Source organism: Dreissena polymorpha, chromosome 13, assembly GCF_020536995.1.
Source record: "Dreissena polymorpha isolate Duluth1 chromosome 13, UMN_Dpol_1.0, whole genome shotgun sequence".
In the NCBI taxonomy this organism is placed as follows: Eukaryota; Metazoa; Mollusca; class Bivalvia; order Myida; family Dreissenidae; genus Dreissena; species Dreissena polymorpha.
Window position 1 is genome coordinate 6,700,073 of NC_068367.1, and position 9,991 is coordinate 6,710,063.

The 9,991-nt window shown below is 34.2% G+C and overlaps 1 long non-coding RNA gene across 1 annotated transcript; it reads left to right on the forward strand.

Moving 5' to 3' along the window:
* The first annotated feature begins 473 nt into the window (after positions 1-473).
* LOC127856375 (uncharacterized) lies at positions 474-7,188 on the forward strand. The gene is made up of 2 exons (XR_008037988.1): positions 474-687; positions 6,526-7,188. It is a non-coding gene; the product is annotated as an uncharacterized LOC127856375 (long non-coding RNA).
* The last annotated feature ends 2,803 nt before the right edge of the window (positions 7,189-9,991 follow it).

Consider the following 9,991-nt stretch of genomic DNA (forward strand, 5'->3'; position numbering starts at 1 on the left):
CAAAGACATTCACAGGCGTTCATGTCACTTATATTCATGATATTTCCATATGCGAGTGTGATTGTAAACACAAGTTTCTGAAAACAGTGCGAAAAGGGGCATTACGCAAAGCCAATAAATCTGCGCAGATTTTTGTCAATATTGACAATAAACTGCATGTTTTCTTACCGTTAGTAATCCGACAGTCCGTTGGTCACATTGTGCATTAGTCCGTTTAAGTTATTATTGCCTTACACTTTTCAATATAAATTTATGAACTTTAAACAAAATAAGTAACTAACTAAGTAACTATTTAACTGACTAACACGCGCGTTTTTTTCCCAATATCCGAGACATTTTACTTTCGCACCTTGCCCTCAATGTCTGGCTTTTAAAGTTTACCGCCTTTTTGCGAATACAATGACGTTTACATATGAATTGCCCAATGAAAATTTCGGCGGGATGACGTCAGGCGTCAAAACTGGCGCGTGGTTTTTCCCGGTATAGACCCAGTGTGTCAACGCTGTAAATGCATTGTGGGAAACGGACTATTTCCAGCATGGCGCCCGTAAAGATTATGAACACGGAAGTAAAAATAGTAATAAATTATTATCAAAAACAGGCCTCATCAAACCGGGTCAGCCATGATATATTCTTGGATGCAGTTTGTGCTTCAAAAGGAGCTACTTTTCATGCCAGCCTATCGATGTAATATTCACTAAACACGTTGCAATGACTGTTATCTTCGAAATAATAAATAAATATTTACAATGTAATACCTGCATTAAAACGACTTCTTTTACATGCCGGCTACTATTCCCAAATACATCAAGTTAAATGTCACAAATGCTTTTGTTTTACCGCATAGTTGCTGCCCATATAACTGGCTACTCAATTTTTTTGGAAAACACTGAATTATGCGTGACAAACACAACATTAAAATACATTAATATCCAAAGATTCAAATAATTTCCACGAGATAAGTCAAAAATTGCATAATCAATTGAATGAAAAATTAAAGTAAAAAAGCCAGATTTTACATAAATTTCAGGTTAATAAACACAAGGTTAAGGTAGTTGGTGAGATATAATCATTATACAGTTAGTAAGGCTTCATTGGTCATTGTTGGCACAGTACTTACATGCACCTCAGGTACTCTTAAGTATACTTACATGTACCCTGGGTACGATAAATATACTAAAACGTAACTGAGAATTTTAATGCTAAATCAGTTGTTGTCGGCTAATTTGTAAAAATTAATTATGTTCACATTTAGGTCAATTTTCCTTTTAACAGCCTTTATATTATAGACATGCATACTTAACTAGAAATGGTGCGGCAGAGGCCGACGCGTATCCCCACGCCGCATGTTTGACCCAGGGGCACCCCAGGGTTGGTAATGTGGCCATGCATAGTTGAGATTGACCGTATTGTCATAAGAGAAGTTCATTATCAATTAGAAGTGAACTGGTGTAGAATTGAAGAAATTATAGTAAAAGGCAATTTTGGATGGGCGTGGCCTATGTGGGCGGGTTGCCCCAGGGTTGGTAATGGGGCCATACATAGTTGAGATTGATCGTATTGTCATAAGAGAGGTTCAGTATCAATTTGAAGTAAATCGGTGTAGAAATGAAGAAATTATAGTAAAAGGCAATTTTTGGTGGGTGTGGCCTATGTGGGCGGGGCGCTCCAGGGTTGATAATGGGGCCGAGGTTCCGTATCAATTTGAAGTGAATCGTTGTAGAAATGAAGAAATTATAGTAAAAGGCATTTTTGGGTTGGCGTGGCCTATGTGGGTGGGGTTCCCCAGGGTTGGTAATGGGGCCCATGCATATCTGAGGTTGATAGTTTTGTCATAAGAAAGGTTCAGTATCAATTTGAAGTGAATCGGTGTAGAAATTAAGAAATTATAGTAAAACTGCAATTTTTAGTGGGAGTGGCCTATGTGGGCGGGGCCCCCAGGGTTGGTAATGGGGCCATGCATAGTTGAGATTTACCGTATTGTCATAAGAGAGGTTTGGTATCAATTTGAAGACAATCAGTGTAGAAATGAAGAAATTATAGTAAAATAACCTAAAAAATGAGTAAAAATCTCTGACCCGGCCCGGGCCCAACCACATAACTTTTGACCCAGGGGTCAGATCAAAATTCCAAATAGTGCAGGGTCGCACATATGCTCATAGCTACCATGTGTGTAAGTTTCAAGGTTCTAGTGCATATAGTGTAGGAGGAGATAGTGGCCAGGCCAGGACGGACGGACGGCGGAGATACCCACAATATGATCAATATCCCCACGCTTTTCAAAAAGTGTGGGGATAAAAAGCAACATGATGCAGAAATTTTAAAATAGAAGTTTGTTTAAGGTAAACAATATCGTTTAACGGTAATCAGTAGCGTATCGGATTTTGGGAGGATATACAACTCAGGTACAGTCTAATATCACCGGGTACGTTTAAGTATATACTCCGTACCCGGGGTACATGTAAGTATACTACCCAGGGTACATGTAAGTAGTACCCGAGCCAACAATGACCAATCGAGCCTTAGTAAGTGAGTGATGGTGTATGAGATATACACCCTCAGTAATTTCATACCATACAAGACTGAGCTTTGCTGTTTGATCAGTTTCATCTTTTCTTTAATATCACGGGTTAGAGAAAAAAAACTCTATCATGATAAAAAACAATGTAAATAGAGGGACAAATGCTTACTTCCCATTCATTGTAGATTTAATGATTAATTTGTCCAGTGTGAGTCTTTGCATATAGTATACTGTTAATTTGTTTAACAGTTTAAACACAAGAGTTGTCGTTAAATTAGGACCTCTGTCACACAATATCATAATAAAAAAAATGATAATAATTATAGGCATATGAAATGGCCGTAAATAACTTTAAATAAAAAATAATTACGATTTCTTTAAACTGAATTTTTTTATAATAGACTTGTTTTTTTACCTCAATTATTCAGCATTATAGATATAGAGAATATTATGTGAGTTTTGGATCAAGTTTATCATGCGAGGCTTAGAACCGATGAAGCGCGAGGCTTGCCGCTAACATGGTTCGTGCCGAGCATGATAAACTTGATCTTTATCCAGTTTATCCACATAATTTTCTATTTATCCTTTTTTGTGGTCATTTATCGTTCAAAAAAAGTATAAATACTTTAAAATTCAAAGAAACAGCGCTGGTTTTCCAAGTTGACTTCAAAGTGTTTGTTTACTTCAACGTCATCATTTGCTATGACGTCACATTTAAACATATAGTGTTCTTAAGATAGAGGTCGGAAAAAATAGCGATAGTATTAAGGTAAAGTTTATACGATCGTTGTTATACTATCGATTTTCAGCTGGTAATAGGATAAAAAAAATGTACCCATGGGGGTAAATACCCCCACTTTTCAAAGCATAGGGGTAAATGGTCAAATTTCGCCTTGGTTGAAGGGTAATTTGCTAAAAGTAAAACCAGAATATAGCCGGGGTACAGACACTCTACTTTAATAACAATTAACCACTAACTATGTGTATTCCTTCATATTAGTAGGTTTCTTAATTTCTTGTTATTTTAACTTGTTGGCAGATTACATTTAAGATCTTCGTCGTTATTATCCACCACCGTGGCCAACGGAGAACTTTTTTGCCAACTTTCAACAGTTGTTTTATTAGCATTTTAGTGGTTCCTTTTTGATTTTAAAACAGAGGAATTTAAATCATTCAGTATTGGCAGTAAAATTTTATTACTCGATACAATTTTTGCCATACACAAAGAATCAATTGTACTTTGAGAAGTAATTTGTGTTGGCTTGGAAGAAGCCATGCTGACCACTTCATGTAATTTAATAAACACATAAGCGCTTGACTGTCTGTTAAAAAATCAATACTAAATTTACCATGCATCTAGATGCTACAGAGTATACATACCGACTGGCTAACTATTTCTACAACCAGCTCTAATTTTTACGATAACCAGTCTCATTTTTTGGCTAAAGACAATCAGCTGTTTATATTTTTTGTTTATGATATACGCATCAGTGCCCCAGATAAGCTGTGTATCTGCGTCTTTCACCCTATTAAAATGTCTAAAAACGCAAAGAAATTCAATAACATGCCTATTGAAAACGCAACCATTTTGATTTGTGCGCAAATTCGTCAAATTCAATGCGTACAACACAATAGCTTCAATCGAAAATACTAAATGCTCATTTTCGGTATTTTCTCTTTGAAATTATTATCGTCACGCGTATTTATTAAGCAAGCGCCTGGATGACGGACCATGAAAACAGTCAAGCTTTATTCAAACTCTCTGCGTTCTAGATTTCATAGTTAAATAAAGTGTGATCAAATTGTTTTCCTCGACATACATGCGTTTTCAATCTGACTTTATCCGTCGCTCATTGTGCATGTATTTATAAAGTGCCCGTACTTTCAGTTTCTATAACGATGCAAAATAAAAATGTCTAAGAGAGGTCGAAAGACTTCCGCTATTGTTGAGAAAAAAATATCAGTCGATCGCAAACTGTTTCGAACCAAGAAAGCAAGAGCCAAATGATCATTCGTGTTATCGAATTTTTGTTTGTTTTAAGTTTATATTAAGGACAGTTTCAATGATTAAAGATGTTATGAAACATCAGTTTATTAAAGTTAATTATGATAGTTTAAAGTTTTATTGAATCAGTACAAGTGAGCATCTTCCACAGAAGTAAAACATTAATGATATAAAGGTATGCATTTTTATAAATTATTTCACCCTATTTCAAGAAGGAAATCACCCTATTTTTCAAATCAATGGGTGAAAACCCTATTTCTCAAATAATTATCTGGGGCACTGCGCAGAGAATTTACAGCATTAGCGTAAGTCCAGATTGGCTTGCTTAAATGTACGCACGGAAATGATAAATTGAGCGTATCTTGATATTTCGAATGCGTATATTACGCTGATACGCAGCTTATCTAGAACGCTGATTATTATTAAATAAATAAATAGTGAAAGCTGTTTTTGCAAAAATTAGAGGAATTTGCAACGCAAATGGTCAGTATTTTAATTACCGGTAGAGGAATTTGCAATGCAAATGGTCAGTATTTTAAAAAGTGTGCAACTCATTTTTTCACATTTTTCGACAGTTAGCGACTTTTTTTCTCACAAATTTGAATAGTTTGAGACTCATATTTTCACAAATTTGAACAATGCTCAATTAATTATTTTCACTATTTCCAACAGTCACAAGTCATTTGTTCACAATTTTGAACAGTGTGCAACTTACAGGGGACAAAAATATTTCTAAACTGCACTCGTCCTGCAGGACGAGTGCATTTAAATGTGCACTCGTCCTGCAAACACATATGCACTCGTCCTTGAATATGTGTGAAATAAAGTTTGCAAAGGGCTAATATGACTAATAAAATTTACTATATCACTGCTAAAATGCTGCTTACTCAGTTATTCATGCCAGCTGATCAAAAAAGAAATGTTGAGCAGTGAAATAAGTTATTTATGAGGAACACAAAATAAATAAATGAAGACTGCTGTTTTACTTTTTTCTAATGCTTGCGTGCTTTCCTGTTTGGGATGTTTGAACACCAAACTCCCCCCCATCCCTTTAAAGAACGCTCAAATGTCAGACATTTTTTGGACGAAATTCAGACTAGTTATAAACTGTACTTTGCAGTTAAATAATTCTTTAAAAATCAATACTTACAGTGAATGCAGTCGGATGTTTCCCTGTCAACATTGACACCAATATTTACTCGCGACTTAGTCTCGCATAACAATGCGCACCTGTTGTATGAAATTTACAATTACAATTTCCAGTTCATTCTCGTTCTACTTTCGGAATAGATATGCTTTAAGAAAATGATTTTATTTAATTATTTACGGGTCTTAAAAAACATATTTTAACATCAGCTTTTTCTCTCGTCCTGTAGGACGAGCGCTTTAGGGAAATTCACTTGTCCTTTAAAGATTTCACTCGTCAATATGAGCAGACGAGTGGAATTTTTGTCCCCTTACTTATTTTTCCATAATTGTCTAGATTGCGAGGCTCATTTTTTACAACCTTCAACATTGTACGACTCATATTTCACAATTTTCAACATTGTGAGACACTTTTTTTACATTTTTCTAATGTTTGCGACTGATATTTTAAGTATTTTAAACAATGCGCGACTCATTTTTTCACATTGTTGAATAGTCACCACCCATTTTTCTTACTTTTACACGCAAGACTCATTTTTCCACAATATGAACAGTGTGCGACTAATGTTTTCAAAAAATGAGGCGGCAGATGTTGCTGCACAAAGATAAAAAAGCCAACTGCCATAAATTTTATCCAAAAAAGAGCAACATGGCTTATTGGAGCTAATCAACCCTTTCTACATGTACTTTCAACAAGCACACAGACCAATGACAGTAGGACTACTGGCACTGACCGTTGGTTCATCAGCATGAAAAATGGGTGTCAAAAATAGCACAAATAATGTAAAATGTGTAATATGCATGTATAACGATGAAACTTACCAACCACTCGACCAGGAAACATCTGTTGCAGACTATGTGGGAACTGGGATTCGGGATGCTCTCCCACTGGTATCATATGCAGATCAGTGGTCACAAGAACGTACACAACATCATTAATGTCAGCAATATATATCTCCAACTTCAAACACACAGCTTGCAAAATCGCTGAATATTGCACAAAAGCAGCTTCGTTACAAACTTCCAGCAACTCGAAATCCACAAGCAGTCTCGTTCCCCACCCACTTTGACTTCGTAGCGAAGGCATGTTTTTTTTGGGAAACCGTTAACATCTCACAACTAAACGTATACTACGGAGATTGACAAGTTGAAAAATAAATTACTGTAATCACTTCCAATTTGCGCACTAAGTTAAACTCCAGTTCCAGTTTGTCTTTATTGTTGAAATGTTACTCTACACATTCGCTTTGAAAATAGAGGTTGGCGTGTTGTTGGAAGTACATGTACATGTCGAATGTGTTATTGTAAAAACTATTGGTATTGTGTTTTTAGTGCAGACATTGTATTTAAGTTTCGATTTCTAGCATAAATTTATATATTTTGTTAAATAATTTGCGTTTGAATGTGATTGTTTGTTGCTTACTTGCGAACTATTTTTTATGTGTAAATATGCATAGACGCTAGTGGATATGTAATCAGGTTACCATATTTACAACAATAAAATTTAACGGCTGTTTGTTTTTGTTTGTTTTGTTAATATTTTCTAAAACGTATGTTAAACGAGAGATGAAATTATTAATTAATTTGGGAATAAAATCGCAATATGTATTATTTAAAATCAAATTTTAAGTGTCTAGCGCGTGAATTGTCTCTTGGGGGTGAATTGTGTTTGGGTTGCTATTAACGCTATTAACGCTTCCAGCGAGTACTCATTTTATAGCGATTGCGCAATAAAAAACACCACTTTTTCGTAAATTTATCAAAAACTGGACTTTTCCCAGATATGACGAATACGCCAAAAGGTAGATCGCATTCTGGTCCATATACATGTCAAATTTCAGCACAAGTGTTGGGCCAGTTTTCAAGACTCCCAAATCGCGGCTATAACCAGGAGCTTAACGAATTTTAGTCGCCATTATCATTCGTTCAATTGAACGTCATCAAATGATGACGTCAATATAGCACTCATTCCATACAAATCTGATCATTATAGGGTCATTTAATCTATAGCCTAGGTAGAAAGTAATTTATTATTTTTTTATTTAAAAACAGTAAGTAGGATTTCTATATACGTATTCTCATATTTTGACCAAGGCAATTATTTTTTAGTTTTAAAGCGCAAAATAGACGGATTTCTACCTTTTAACCACCAGATACATTGTATATTCTAATTGGCATAGATAAAATTAAATCTATAGCCTAGTTACAAAGTAATATATTATTGTTCAAACGGTACCGCTTTTAAACTGAAAGTAGGATTTGTAGACATTTACGTCTATTTCTACAAACGCGATTATTTTTAAGTTTTAAAGCGCAAAAAAGACGGATTTCTACCTTGTAATCACCAGATATATTCTAAATGGCAAAGATAAAGATATGTTTCTTATTTATACTTAAATTTACTATGCCATGCAGTTAATTTTAAGGTGTGTGGCTCAAAGTCATTTAAAAAGATGAGCAAATATAATCATTTTTCTAAAAATAAATCATCCTCTGAAGCCCCCACTGAGATTCAAACTCAGACCTCTCTCCTCTGTGAAGGAAAGTATTCTATCTTGAAATACAAGGGCATGTAAGAGGAAAGTCAGCTATTTTAAATTTATCAACAAATAGATTTAAACAATATTTATATGGTATTAAAATATGCAAATATTAATGTAATATGACCAGAATTGGAGGTTCAAATCTTTGTAACTTTATTGTTCAAAGCAAAGAATTAAAGTTAAAATTGATGTACATGTAAGCATGTTGTTAATACTAAATTGAGTTTTTTTATGACTCCTTCGCTTCTGTATAGTATGAAATACATATCTCGTGTAACATAATTTCATGTAAACTCTGGACTTTAATGACGACAAGTTGGATGTATGGTTTCCTGTATTGTGTTTTAGGTCAGAATGGTTAACATTTTATACTTGACAAAGATTTGAACCTCCAATTCTGATCATCCGTCTCTTTCTCAAAATTTATTAAAAACCACACTATTTTTTTTAAAACTTGTGTATCAAATGCTAACCATTCTTACCTAAAACATGATTAAGGAAACCGAAATATTGACACAGCGAGTTATTTTATTCTTATGGAAGATTAAATTATGCATGACAAAAATACAATCGGAAATATTTTTTACAATCTCTTGATGCTTTAAAAATATTTTACTGTTAAATAAAATAACACGTCTGACTTGTCGTCATTAAAATCCAGAGTTTGAATGAAATTACGTTACACGAGATACGCATTTCATACCATATAAGAGCAAAGGAGATATTAAGAACTTAATTTAGTATAAGCGACACGCTTACCTAAATTTAAACTTTAATCCAATTCTTAAAACAATAAAGTTGCAAGATACAGTAACATGCACGCACTTCCATTTTGTGTGTTTTTTTTTCGTTCCATTTTGTCAAAATTTATTTACAACCACACTCATTCTTAATAACATTTGTATCAAATGCTTACCATAACAAAGCCGTAATCCTGTCGCTGTAAGTTATTTTATTCCTATGAAAATTTAAATTATGCATGACAAACACAAAATCCAAAATAATTTTGGAATATTTCTATGCTTTAAAAAATATTTAACTGCACGGCCGACTTGTAGTCATTAAACCCAGAGTTTAAATGAAAATACGCCACACGAGATATATATGTATTTCATATCAAGTCATGTGTGCTGAATTAATGTTACTCAGCTTTACATATTCTACCATTTATTAATTAAACAGAACCTTGTCAAGTTGACGATGCTTATAATTTGAGAAGTTAATGATTTATAATCATCGAGGGGGGTATTCCAGACGTAAAACATTGCATCATTACATGGAAAACAGCTGCACAACTGTATGCGAAAGGTAAAACAGTATATTCTATCGAGAACTAACTTGCAATTTGCATAGCAACGTCCGAAATGTGCAAACTCCGACATCTATTTCGATATTTATAAATTCAAGATATAACGTTAACTGAACTGTTATACAGAAATCAAACTATAAAACTTGTGTTTTGATAAAAAAAATAAGCAAAGCAAACCAAAAAAAATTACCCTTTTAACGGCAAAACGATTAATTTATCCAATATTCAACACATGTATTTCCATTCAAATTATGCCCTTGAACTTTAACGGTTGATTGTCGTTTCGTGCCAATACCAGTTCGTGCCACTAATATTTGTGTTGTTTATTTTTAAAGGTAAGTTTCGTGAGAAATAAATGTGTTTGAAAACTTTCTCGCATGGTAATGGTATATAAAATTCAACTCATCGGACAAATTCAAGAACACAATGACACTTACCAAGTTTTCTGAACAACCGTACACAGCGCA